Consider the following 14,227-nt stretch of genomic DNA (forward strand, 5'->3'; position numbering starts at 1 on the left):
AACATTAAAGCAAACACCCCAACCCATTTACATTTCAATTTCTGCTTGCTGCGAAGCGCCCTGCAAAAATAAAAATAATCAACCTTGGATGGGTTTGCTCATCTAAGCACAGTAACGAGCTGCAACATCCAGCAATCAGTGGAAGAGCACTTCAGTGGAGTTCTCCTGGGGAGTAAAAGGCTCAATTTATCTTTAGGGGGAGAAAAAATAGACTTGTTTGTGGCTTCCATTCGCTTAAGATTCTTTGAAAGAGCCATAAAGCATCAAGTGTGATTGAGGTCTCGCCATCAAACCTGCAACTTGGCACTCATTCCCAACTGCACTGTGTAAAGGTACATGAAGCGAATTGAAACACCCTTGAATGGTGATCTGAGGCAACATCCATCCCTGAACCACAGAACAGGGCACAACTAACATCAGTTGTAACAGCAAGCTAGATCTAGCCACGCTCATCTGGAAGCAAGCTACCTGGAACTGAAGACTGCAGATCAAATGAGGATTACCAGCATCTTCTGAATTCTAAACATGTAACAAGTTACTGTATCTTTTTTGGGGGGGGGAAATAAGTGAAAACTAATTTTCTGACTCTTGGAGGGAAAAAGAAGGTCTAATTGAAAACTCTCAATTCCATGCTTTAGAGTTAAGAGTGTTTCCCCCATTCTTGCCATTCTGGACAGCTGTCTATTTATTCGGAGCTCTCGGAAGCAGGAAACAGGCTGAACTACACAGGCTGATGACACACCCAGCAAAATTAACTGCATATTCAAAATCCAATGCTGGGGAGTGGTGCAGGGTTTTTGGAAACCCCATCACTTCCACAGGCACAATGTTTTAACAGCTTGATTGCTTTTTCCCCAATACGTGGTAAGAGTTCAGCCAAGAACATCTTCACTACTATTTCAAGCCCAACAAGCATTCCTCCAGCTAGGGTTCCCGTTTAATTTGAAATTCTGCACTGCACCCTATGTGGAAGACACAGAAACAGACATCTCCAGATGCAAAGCCTCACGCTGTTCTTTCCCAGTTCCTGTAAAAACTCCAACGAGGCAAGACCTGTGGAGTTTATGTTGAAGGAAACGCCATCCCAAATTCTACAGCTTCTCTACTTTGAACCAAACAACAACAAAGGGGAGGAGCAAAGCTAAAGAAAGGCTAGATATTTGGTAGAGATCCACGTTATCACACAGAACAGGCAGATTGCACAGGCTCCATCAACCTTGAAAACTCAAGTCCTTTAAGGGCAGCACTGAATCCCAAATCTGCACATGGGACACTTCAGTGAGCCGATTGTCTCTGATGCATTGCTTCGCACAAAGCACTCCCATACAGTCAAGCTGGGACGTCTCCTTTGCAAGAGCCACTGCCCTGAACGGTATGTTACCCTGGCATCGCAGCGCAAAAGCTTCCCTCGTGATGGCACTACTGTTGAGTTTCCGCACCCTGGGAAAGGGCCAAGAATTCAAGGGATGCCAAGCAGCTCCAGATGCATCCAAACTCCCTTCAGTGTGCAAACAGCAGCAACTTGATGAAACTGTACTGGGAACACCCTCTGAAAGGCGCGCCTCAGCCGGCATTGACACTTCCATGATCCAGGTTGCTGCTGGGGGCTTCCTAGAGGCACCTGGTTAGCCACTGTGTGAACAGACTGCTGGACTTGATGGGCCTGGGTCTCATAATTGGGGGCAGGGCCCCAGGAAGTACCCACCAGTCCTCTTCAGCAACACTGGTACCCATCCAAAGGGCCAACCTCCTCAGCAGCTAGGGACAACCTGAAGAACAGCCCAGCTAGATGACCTCAATAGGTAACTCTAGCCCAGCATCTTGTTTCCAATAGTGGGAAGATTCCAAGCAAGGCACAGACAAAACAAACAAGCTCGCCTTCACTGTCCTCACCCCTTCCTCTGGTATTTGTTCTTCCATCACACCCAATAAGTATTTTAATGCTATTTAGTTACAGGAGAAGAGGGGGGAAATAATACGTGCCATTTTAAAGTGCCATAAGACGATGCCAGCTGCACTGAAAACTATTATTAAAATCCCTGCCACTTTGATTACTCCGAAAAGGAAGCGACAACATTAAAATCGATAAGAGGGAGTAAATATTTTATGTCCCTTCCCTAGATGTGCAGAGAGAGGGAGTGCGTGAGAGACAGAGCACGCCACTGAAGGATAACAGTTCCTTTTTAAAAATGCATGTTGGCGCATTGAAGGTGTATTTGCGGTCCAACAGTTCCAGGCTGCTTTATCTTTCAAAAAAGTTACATGTTGGGCCAAAGGCTAGAAGCGCATCCACCCAAGGAGCTTTAGTAAAACCAAGGTAGTGTTTATTGTCTTAAATTGGGCTAAGACCTGGGCTAGAAAACAGGCAAAGTAATTGGGCAGCTCAAGAAAGTGATTGGACAGCTGAGGTGCACACAGGTTTCCACACAGATGTTTGAATCGGGCGCTCCCATTCTGAAGCGGTTGGCAAATCCCCTTAACTACAGGCTAAGAAAGCAAGCTGTCTTTTAAAAACACTCAATCCAAGAAGAGCCATCACGGGGCTGCCTCTCTGCACCCATCTGGCCCTCTCTTGTGATTCTGGCTTGTCTTAGGGCGAAAACGCACGGTCGCTTTAGCCTTTTTTATTCCCTGTTTCAGCCAGGATCGAACGCACGTTTGGCGAAAATGCATGCGTTCGATCCTGGCTGAACCCTGGCTGAAACAGGGAATAAAGGAGGCTAAAGCGACCATGCGTTTTCGCCCTTAGAATCAAAGAGTTGGAAGGGACCACCAGGGTCATCTAGTCCAACTCCCTGCACAATGCAGGAAATTCACAACTACCTCCCCCCCACACACCCCCAGTGACCCCTACTCCATGCCCAGAAGATGGCCAAGATGCCCTCCCTCTCATGAACTGCCTAATTCATAGTTGTTCCTGAGCTGGCAGAGACTGTCCTCGTCTTTTAAAAGAAACCTGGAGCGGGGTTCCTGGTTTTCCACGGCTTTTACCCTCTGAACCAGCCATTCTGGTTAACCAAACACAACAGCTATTTCAGTCAGCCCAACAATAGAGTTTTGTGGCCTGTAGCACCTTTGTGCAAAATGTACCGTAGTTCACCAGTTCACCTTGGACAATCATGTGGGGATGTTCTTAGAATCCTTTGGTTTTATTTTGCTGTTGGAGTTTAAGATGCAAAGAGAGATAGCATTGTTACACTCTATTGAGACAAAAACAAAACCTCCGTGGCTTTTATTTTCTTTAATGGGAGTGTGTGCAAGACAGAAAGCTGGAATGCATGACATTCCAGTTACTTTGGGATTTTCTTTCAAACAAACAAATCAGTCATGTTTCGGGTGTGTTTTCTGGTGTGGGAACACTTCATCGACTAAATGGGAAACAGCCTGGGCATTACCCGCACAAATGCCAAAAAAACCTAAATCAAATTAGCGGACACAAAGGGAAGGCCTCTTATGAAAACACTGCCTACTTTCTGGCCGAAACACGGGGATGGGAGGAAATGCAGAAGGTAAAGAAATTCTCAGTGGGCCTCTCTCCACCAGACAACCACAACAGATGAGACCTTGTGCCCTTACGCTGGCAAAGAGCAGTGCTTTTAAAACAACTTTGGGGGACTCCAGAGTTGGACTGGAGTTTTGGCTCACGATGGCTGATTTGATTGGCTTAAAGCGATTCTACCAATACTGTAACTTTATGGAACTTCTTCTGGTAACTTTCTGTTTATTGTTCCCCCTTATTTTTCTCCTTTATTTATTGCATTTTTGTGGTTTGTTGGAAGCTGCTCTGTGGATCCAATATAAAATGGAAGGGTATAACTATAGACTCTTCGAATAAATATTCTTACTTTTTCTTTCCCAGCATTCCTTTATTTTTTGCTGGGGACATAAACAACCAACTTGATCCCTCCCATAAGGCAATCGTTAACTAAATGGTGGCTGCTAGATTTAAACTTCCCCTCCCCCATGCTGGGGAACAGAACTGCAAGAGACCCAATAACAAATTTTGCAGGCTCTTGTTTAAGTTGAACTGGTGATCCGTTTCAGGCTATTATTACTAGTGACAGACAGTTTGACACTCAAGGAGATTTTATCCGTTTGTCTTATTTTTTTCATGAAACTTCAGAGCTGCTTATTTCATCTGAAAGCTGGGAAAATAGAGTTTCAGGGCAGGTATCTGAACCTAGATGTCCAAGATTGCCGCTTGCCATTACACGACACCAGCCATTGGCAACAAATGAACCTACCCTCTTCAAAACTACCAAAAGTTCTCACAACATCCGCAGAGCCAAATTTTCTCTCACCATCTCTGTTCAAATAATCTGCTTCAGTCACAGAAAGAACATGGGGGTTTCATTTTTTTCTAATCTGCAAAATTCTGCCTCAAGTTGTGGATTTTTGTGCCTCTTGGTATCCGATATGATCCATAACTGGAAAGTTCAGAGGCATCTTACAGCAAAAAGATGACGTCCAAGTGGAGAACGATGACAAACCAAGTAGCATCTCCAGGAACCCCAGAGACTCTGAGTCAACTGGAACAATTAACAGCAAAGTCAAGAAGGAAATGAAATTTAAAGCCCAGAGACATATTTTGCTTCGGCTAGCAGGAAGTCAGCACCAGAAAGCTGAGAGAAGCAGGAATTCAAACTGATTCACCTAGAAATCCAACACAGTACACAGAAGGGTAAGTCGGCTGTTTTAGAGGACCAGAATGAATGACCTTGAAACCCAGCCACCTCAAGAGGTTTTGCCATCCTTCGAACTGCCAGTTAGCGAGACTATTAACACAGAGAGAAATTAACATACAATCATTGAAAAAGAAGCAACTACTCCACTATAAGCCTCCAGCATGAAAATACAGGGACATTAATCAAATTCCTCCATCATTCCCTGTGGAACCCTTTCCCTGTCACAAGCCTGATACTCGCCCCTCTAGGAATCCATGATTCACATGAACCTGCCTTATACTGAATCAAAGCACTGGTCCATCAAAGTCAGTACTGCCTACTCAGACCACCAGTGGCTCTCATGATGAGGTCTCAAGCTGAGGTCTTTCACATCACCTGGTCCCTTTAGCTGGAGATGCCAGGGATTGAACTGGGGACCTTCTACATGCCAAGCAGATGCTCTACCACTGAGCCACAGCCCCAAGCTCTCTCCTTTTCAGGCAGGAGAAGACATTCCTCAAAGAGGTTTCTATGTGAGCCAATGGATCGCCTACGATGCCCAGAGTAAAACCTGTATTTCAAATCCTGTTCCTTCACAGCTGACAGCAAGGCAAGATAGATGGTAAACAAGGAAGTGGCGGTCTGGGGACTGGTATCCTTGCTACTCAAGCCTGACTGGAAGCTTTTGCAAAGGTTAAGGAACACCTGGCCCACAATGGCTTGATGGTGAAAGAAGACTTCCAAGACGGGTTGCCCCAAGAACAGAGCTGAGTCAGAGCTGAGTCAGGGCACATGTGATGAATGACTTACTCACATGCTCAACTCCACCCAGGCCTTGAAAACCCCATGAGGACTGACATAAGTCAGCTGTGACTTGACAACACTTTCCACCACCACCACCGCATGAAGCATGGGATGAAAGCGGTTTGCAAAACATGGCTCTCAAAGAAGAATACTTACCCTTAAAGCATCTTTTCAGTTAAATGGTCGCATTAAACTACTCAACCACCACATTAACTAACCTTCCCAATCAGAGGATGTCCCAGCTGCCGTTGTGTTTTTCGCTTGGAACTTTTAATAATTTACGCCTAAATGATTGCTTGTAATTTGATTTTCATATACGCTGCTGCGTTGAATTTATTTTTTACACAAAACATTGTACACTTCTGCGTAACAAAATAAATTTGTTACAATAAATTAAGCATGTGAATCACAGTTGCAGAAGTACGTGATTTATTTTGTCAGCAATTAATCAACAGAAATCCAACTCTAAATGAAAGCATTACATCATCGGCTTCATTCTTTTGCCCCAATGTAATCAGTCACTTTTGACAGGATGGCATATATGTGCTATTTATTTTCCCATTCAGAATACTCTCCAGGATTTTGCACCACTTATGGCACTAGCAGGAATCTGATCAGAGATTTGTTCCTGATAATTAAACTTTTTATCCATTGTATACGTTAAAGAAAGTATTGGCTGCTCCAAAGGAAACAAACTCAGCAAATAGTTCAATTCTCTGACTTTTCCTGTTCCCAAATGTCTTGACTACTGGGCAGGCCCACCACATATTGGAATAGCTGCTTTCTCCACTTTTGCCACATCCAACACAGAAGATGGTACGTGCCTCTTATCCTAAGAAACCTCCTGGTATTTTTAACGACTTTTGCGTATGTCTCTTTAGGAAAAAGGACGTTGTTGCATTTCACCTTCACCTTCCACGGACTGCCGTTAATCCCAAACAGCAACATGTAAAAAAAACCTTTCATATATACACACATCTCTCTCTCTCTCTACAGCTCTCCCAAAGCACTTCATTCTCTAATAACAAAAAATCCACAAATGGGACATTCGTGGCAGTACCACTGTTTATGGCACAGCAGTCAAAGATCTTCATCCTATTAGACCATCTGTTTGCATATCCAAATCAACCACTTTACAACTGTGATCCTATACACATTCATCCAAGAGGAAGTCCAGTTGCAATCAATGTGACTTACTTCTGAGTAAAGATCAACAGGTTCGGGTTGCATGTGACACTGCAGTTTTCTCTGATGTATTTCAGACACCTTTTTTGCCTTCATTTCTTCGATTAATAAAGAGCCAAGCACACTAAATGCTTTCCATTGGACTTTGCGGAACTTAACTGGGTCATTCCTGTTGTATTTATTTGCAGTTGAAAACAAATGAATAATACATTTTACATTATAAAGTAATCAATTCTGGTGGTTAATTGGTAAGCCATAAATGGATTCCACCATCTAATGAACAACTGTCATTTCCTCTGAAAACCAACCATGGCAGTTTTTTCATACTGCCCATGTGTGGAGACGGAGTGCACAAATTGGTGGAAAGGATATCACAACAGCAAGCTCCGTTCCTGATGCACCCATGTTCACTTTAAGGTCCTATGCATGCATTCCATGGGACCAGGAAACCTGAAGAGGCAGGGTCCCTGATCAAGGGAAGAGCATGGCTTGCTCACACTTCCAAGAACACAAAAGGGCAGCCACATGAACTGAGTGAGCGCTCGACCTAGGAGTCTGGCGTTTCCAGTAAGGCGGAAAATGGCTCTTCCTACTCGAAATTGATCAAGAGGAGTTCATTTAGAATCCCTGTCTATAAAAGAGGCCTCCTTTCAAGAAGATCCGTTGCAGACCTCGTCATAAGCCTAAACATCAAACTGCCTGCCTTTTAGCTAATGCACGGCAACTATCTCATCATGGTGGGGCGTCACGAAGGATCGATAGGAAGGACAGAAAATTGGCTGCTCATTCAGTTCACGTTTAACGACCTAAGCTTCAAGGAAAACGACAAATTCTAAAGCACAGTGCCTTTCTTCTCCAACCGAACTAGCAAAAGGAGACGTTTTTGAGTCGGAGTGCTTAATCCTGGTAGAGGTTTACACAAGCAGAGATAATTACATCCTCGCCATAAGCAAAAACTATATAGCTTAGAAAGGCGTCCAAGCCTGAAACACCAATCAGCACATCCACTCACGCACCATCCTCAGCATGCCTAGAAGACCAATGCAATTTTCAAAACATGCTACAACAGACTCTTCCAATCACAGTGGCTCTAGAACCCGGCTATGCCATTCCATCTTTCAGTAAGAGAGCAGAATGCAATTAAAACCACACACTCATTGGGAGAGGTGGGATTCTCTACATTATAACCGATAAGTGAATGATCACAGAGCAGGAGAGATGCCACTTCTACCTGGACCAAAGCTGGCATGAGCAACAACCGTCTCCTGGACTGGCCACTGTGTAGAGAAAGAGTCCCAGTTTCTCTGGCAACAGGCATTACAAGGGAATCCCTCACATCCGAAAAGCAGATGTGCCAGCCCCCAGGTGGGGCCAGGTGATTCCCCAGAATCACAGTTCATCTCCAGACTACAGAGATCAGTTCCCCTGGAGAAAATGCATGCTTTGGAGGGTGGACTCTGGGGCACAGTACCCCACTAAGGTCCCTGCCCTCCCCAGGCTCCACCCCCAAATCTCCAGGAGTTTCCCAACCTAGATCTGGCAACCCTTACCCCACCCCCAGTTGGTGGCCAGGAGGGATCTGGCCACCCTAAGATGTGTTACAGACATGCTATCCATAGAAACACCATCTACTGTACCACATACAAGGGGTAGTTCAAAAGGCTTGGGTAATGTAATCATGCCTTTGCCACCATTGACAAATCACCCCAGCTCTCCAGAAAAGGACCAACATAATGGCCAAAATTATGGAGCTGCATGTACAGCGTCAGCTCACACCACTGGCATTTCCCTGAGATCCCCACCAAGCCAGAGGCCGTTCACACTCCTGCAGGCAATTGGATCCATGCCAACTCTGCATGAACTGGCCTTCAAGCGCTTAACATTCATCCCAGCAGTTGCCTGTAATAACTATTGCAACCTGCTGGGTCGCAAGCCATTTGTTCTGGAAGCCAAACTCATCTCATCAAGAATATGCAGGAGCGGAGGGGGGATCACCGGCCTTCGATTAACTTTTGCACAAATGGATTTGGGAGGGGCGGCCAGAGGCCACAGTGCTGATTCTTTGCTGCTTCAACATGTCCCTCCTGCACCTTCTGGGGAAGCTGTCAAATGCAATCATTTTGGTTCGTCTTGCCCCTCCTTACGCAGCAGAGTGTTGAAGTTATAGACTCAACACGTGGAAGTTGAGTCCCCAAAGACATCTTTCTCTACCCTGCGGCGCTGTAATTTAGTAACCGAAGGCAGGATTCACAGCTTGCTGCACACTTAACCAAATGTCCAGATTGCAAAAGGACTGACTCCAGAGGGGTGACGTGAAAAGTTGTGAAAACCTGGCAGTCGCGTTTCACTCGCCGCATCTCGGGCTGTTACAAGTATTCTTTAAAGCGTCTCTGCGGATAACATTCTCGACAACCCTTTTGGCAACAGCTCCGTGCCAGCAGCACCTTTCCAGAAGTATGCAGCATATAGCAAGCCTAAGAGTCTGCCATTAACATTATTTGGCAATTAATATAATAATATTTACCACAGAAGATCAAATTTGCTTCATTTCTGGTTGGTTCCAGATTTTTACAATCCCAATCCTATCGCACTGTTTACTGAATGTTCCGTTTTGTTGATTATATTGACTCACTCTGTGTAATCCGCCTCGAGCCCTTGTGAGAAAGGCAGACTACAAATAATGTAAATAAACAAATAAACCAACCAACAAACAATCAATCCAGGGGACATCCAATGAACAGTGCAAGAGGGTTTGGGCTACAGAAATCTGAAAACAAACAGAAATCTAAAACAGAGCTGAAACAAAGCATAAGCATTTACACATGATATGTTAAACGGTGCAGAAACTACCTAGCCTGCGGCATACTTACAGTGATGGGAAGCGATACAGTGGCGTCGGCCACATTCCCTATGCCTTTACCACTACAATTTGCTGAACCATTTCATTAGAGTACAGTCCTATTTTACTTGTATAATACTCCACTCTTGAATAATACTGACTAATGAACTGTTTCCTGCATTAACTGTTTCTCTCCATTCACACCTCCAAAGGGAACAACACATTGTCTCATGGAAACGACTCACACTGGAGCATTTCCCGCTGGATAGGGACCTGTGAACCAGACTGGTTGCCACATTGCTGGCCTTAATGGAATCCAAATCCACTGTCCACTGCCGCCCTCTCCTTGCCTAATGGTCGGGCAGCCTCCAGTTGCCTGCTATTAGTTCCATACCGCTAACAAACGGCCCTCTCCCACAGCCAGCACAGAAACCTGACACATGGTCACAGCAAGCAACTCAGCTACAATCCCCAACAAATTCCTCTTCCACCTTGGGAATATCCAGCTTCCACTGAACTAAAAATGGCATTCCTGTATTCTCCGTAATGAGCGGAGGAGCCAGAGCTGGAAGCAACTGCCCAGAGCCGTTTCGTAACGGCACTCCTTCTGTACCGTGCACCTGGCCGTTGACGTAATCCTGCCACATTTATAAGCAACTCATTTAGCAATCGGATGCATTAAAACACGACCTCCACTTCAGATCCCGGAATGAGGGATGCATAACTGGGATCCATCTTTTGCAATCTGTCTGCTTGAATGCCCCGGGATGGGGACCCATGTGATTTACTTCCTCTCTCGAAGGACTAGTTCTTGCTGATGTGGCCAACATCTTGCTGATGTGGCCAATCCCTGTCTGTAGAGAACAGTGAAAGTTGGACAATGAAGAAAGCTGACCAGAAGAAAACTAATTCATTTGACATGTGGTGTTGAAGGAAGGTTTTACAGGTAGCTTGGACCGCCAAAAAGACAAATCAGTGGGTTCTAGAACGAATCGAGCCTGAACTCTCCCTAGAAGATGGTTCAGATCTGTCCCCTGCCCATAATATTGCTCAAAATCGGCCACCTAAGGCATCTGCCTCACCTTGGCTCAATGGACAACTACCTCAGGCAGCTGCCAACAAAACCTTCAAGGAACTCCCCCCCCCCCCAGAACCCCCTTCTGGTATCTCCTCAGCAGCTGTGAGAACCGCAAGTGATTTGCAGAGCAAACCACCAATGGACTTCGACACATACTGTATTTAGTGTGCAAACACTGCAGCTCCCCTTCGGTGGTCATCTTAGCAGAGAACATATATAAACAAGGCTTTTTACAGCCTAGGAAAGTGGGGTTTTTTTTGGGGGGGGGGAGAAGACAGCAGGGAAAGCTGGCAGCCTTTGCAAAGTGCCGCTTGCTACTCTGCTGGGGGAAGAGCCAGCCTCTCATAGTGAAAAGCAGGAACCAAGCCTGTGGATTTGTCTTTGCAGTGTCTGTGAAATGCAAATTGGGAAGGGCCCCTTTTTGTGCAGCTGCTGAAAGGGCCATTCAGCTGTGGGGCATATTTCTTGGACGCACACTTAAGGCTTAATGGCTTGATTAGCATGCAGCTCTTCATGCATCAGTAACACCTCTCTCACTCCAGCCCTGGAATTCCCAAGAAACCATGCCATGACCACTTACCTCTATAAGAACGCTGCAAGATTATCAGGAGTGCCTTCCGTAAGGAGCCAGATATCTCAACACCATTCGAGGCTGGGGGAGTCTTCCTTTAGAAAATATTCCAGCCATTTGGAGATCATATGCTTTCGATACACTGCTGCCGGCCATTGGTGGAGTCCCCTAAGCCAAGATGTTTTCTCAACATGATGCAGTTATGGGTGTGCAAACCTGGTAGCGTGCTTGTTGACCAAAAACAAATGAACAAAAAAAGAGCCCCCTCTACATAGTTTAAGAGCATTCCACTGGCTGCTCCTTCAATCCGCAAAGGACATTTTCCCAGTGTTGGGAATTTCAGCTTCGCTGTACGACGAGACTTAGCTGCTAGACTACAGTATACTGGCGGACGCTTCTCAGGTTGCAAAGCTATTTATGTCTGTTCAGCAATGCAGGCTCTTATGCTAAACATGCAATCTCATAGGAAGGAGATTACAGGAACTCCATTAATACCTACTCTCCAAGGGACACTCTGCACACACTACATGGGTGATGCACAAGCCATTCTGAACTCACAAAATGACAGGCATGGACTTGTGCAAGGTACAACAGCAGGCCAGAGGTACCAGCCTAGTAAATTCTGAGGGAGGTTCAGACAAGGTTAAGGAAGCCCTTAAGAAGGTAAGAACAGCCCTGCTGGATCTGACCAGTGAGGGTCCACCTGGTCCAGCATCCCGTCTCACACAGTGACCCACCAGTTCCTCTGGAGGTCCAACAATAGGGCATAGAGGTGGAGGCCTTTGCCTGACACTGCCCTTCTTCCTTCAGAGGACTAATTAGGTAGATCAAATCAAGCCTGAACTGACCCTAGAAGCTAAATTGACTAAACTGAGGCTATTGCACTTTGGTAACATTATGAGAAGACAAGAGTCACTGGAAAAGACAATCATGCTAGGAAAAGTTGAAGGCAGCAGGAAAAGAGGAAGACTCAACAAGAGATGGATTAACTCCATAAAGGAAGCCACAGCCCTCAATTTGCAAGACCTGAGCAAGGCTGTTAAAGATAGGACGTTTCGGAGGACACTGATTCACAGGGTTGCCATGAGTCGGTCGGAAGCGACTTGACAGCACTTTGCACACACACACACACACACACACACGGTAGAAATTAAACTGTAGACCATGGAAAAGGAGACCACAGGTCCCCTGTAGTCTTTGGCACAGGCCAATCCCTATCTCAGAAAGCAGGTGCCCTTGTAGGCTCCTGTGGATATTCTTCATCTAATGGAAACTCGTAACTACATGCTATGGTTTTGCTGGTTACATCCCAGGGTTTGGTCACAGATGCATGCTGGAAGCTGCATGCTTCCCAGCCATAGAAAGGCCAGATTTGGGATAGGAACCATGATACACAGGGACAAGAGCCTTAGGTAGATAGGTCCTCAGAGCCATTAGTAAACCTGGAATAATGGGAAGCTGCTTCCTGACACAGCTACTGTCAGAGAGCTGGGCCCAGAGACCACGCTATACCAAGAAGCTGCACCGCTTGATCCCAAAGGTCCAAGGATCCCTTGTGACACAGTGAGGGATCTGGGCCAGGACAGACAGCTTACGTAAGAAAGCACAGCCTCAAATCATGTGAAAAATAAACACAGGAAAGGAGCTGAAGCATTAAACACCAGTGACACTCGGTTTCAACAAACTTATACCACAGGCATGCATCCTGGTAGGTAGTGTTAACTACCTCTATGAACCACACACACACACAAAGGCCAACCCAAGAAAGGGAAAAGCCCGCCTGGGACATCTGCATGCGGCACGCTAGCCACTGAAACCGGAGGAAGCAGGATTAATATAGGACGACTTGAGAAGAAGCTTTGGCCGAGTTTGGTTTCAAAAGAGGGGGATCCCCAGAATAACCCGACTCCTGCTGGAAATAACTTGCATGGAGACAGTCCTGGAGAACCAGAACTAAATGGGCATCTGTCTGGTAGGGAAGGCAGTAGCCCAGCACAGAGGAATGCCCGGTGATCCGTCCCCCCAGGATTTTGTGGCCAACACATCCTCTCCAAAGCAGGGATAGGACTGTAGAAGAGCTTAATGCAAAGCTGTCCCTCCATTAGAAACTTCCACAAAGTATCCTAGCTAACAGACTGAGAGATCCTCCATGGATGCATCTAAGCAGAGGCTAGATGGCCATCTGTCAGCAATGCTGATTCTATGACCTTAGGCAGATTGTGAGAGGGAGGGCATCTTGGGCATCTTCTGGGCATGGAGTAGGGGTCACTGTGTGTGTTGGGGGGAGGTAGTTGTGAATTTCCTGCATTGTGCAGGGGGTTGGACTAGATGACCCTGGTGGTCCCTTCCTGCTCTATGATTCTAAGTTGAATGAAGCCCTATTGGCAAATAAAGCACAACTAAAGTTCCGGTACAACTGAGCTGTTGACCTGAACTTTGGAAGATGGTGAGCCAATTTCTAGGGGCACACATGAAGATCTTCACTGCCAGGCCTGTCCAGAACCAGTTAAATTAACAGCAATCAAGCCACTGCCAATTCATGAGGATGAGCGAGTGCAAGAACCACCCTACTGAACCTGACCAAACGACCCACTAAAATCCAGTACCCTGCTCGCCATAGTGGCCAGACAGAGGGAAGCCCCCAAAGCAGGGCCTGAAACAACAAACTCCCCCCCACGCACAACCTTCACTTCAGCAACTTGATGAGAAACATCTCATTTCTGTGTCTGAAGAAGCAGCTTCCCTCTCTCCCTCCCCTCCTCCAGAGTCTGACTTTCCCCTTAAGAAATGAGCTCATGCGTCTCCAGAACTGTGAGGAATTAGAAATGGAAAGGAACAGGCAGATTGCGTCAGGCGTCGGAAGAGCGGGAGAGTCGGCATCTGAAGGAGAAGAAGGCTCTTCAAGACCTTTATTGGGATAACGATGGAGGGGCCCAAAGCCAAAGTCTGAATTTGCTGGGAGGGGGGGGAGAAAGACAACCGCCAGGCAGAGTCAGAGGAGAGGAGTGATCCGGAGAAATCACAGTCACAGAGACTCCACCAAGACAGACGTGGGAGTCCAGCACGGAGAAACAAGACTTAGCACG

This window comes from Euleptes europaea, chromosome 20 (genome assembly GCF_029931775.1).
Source record: "Euleptes europaea isolate rEulEur1 chromosome 20, rEulEur1.hap1, whole genome shotgun sequence".
Lineage (NCBI taxonomy): Eukaryota > Metazoa > Chordata > Lepidosauria > Squamata > Sphaerodactylidae > Euleptes > Euleptes europaea.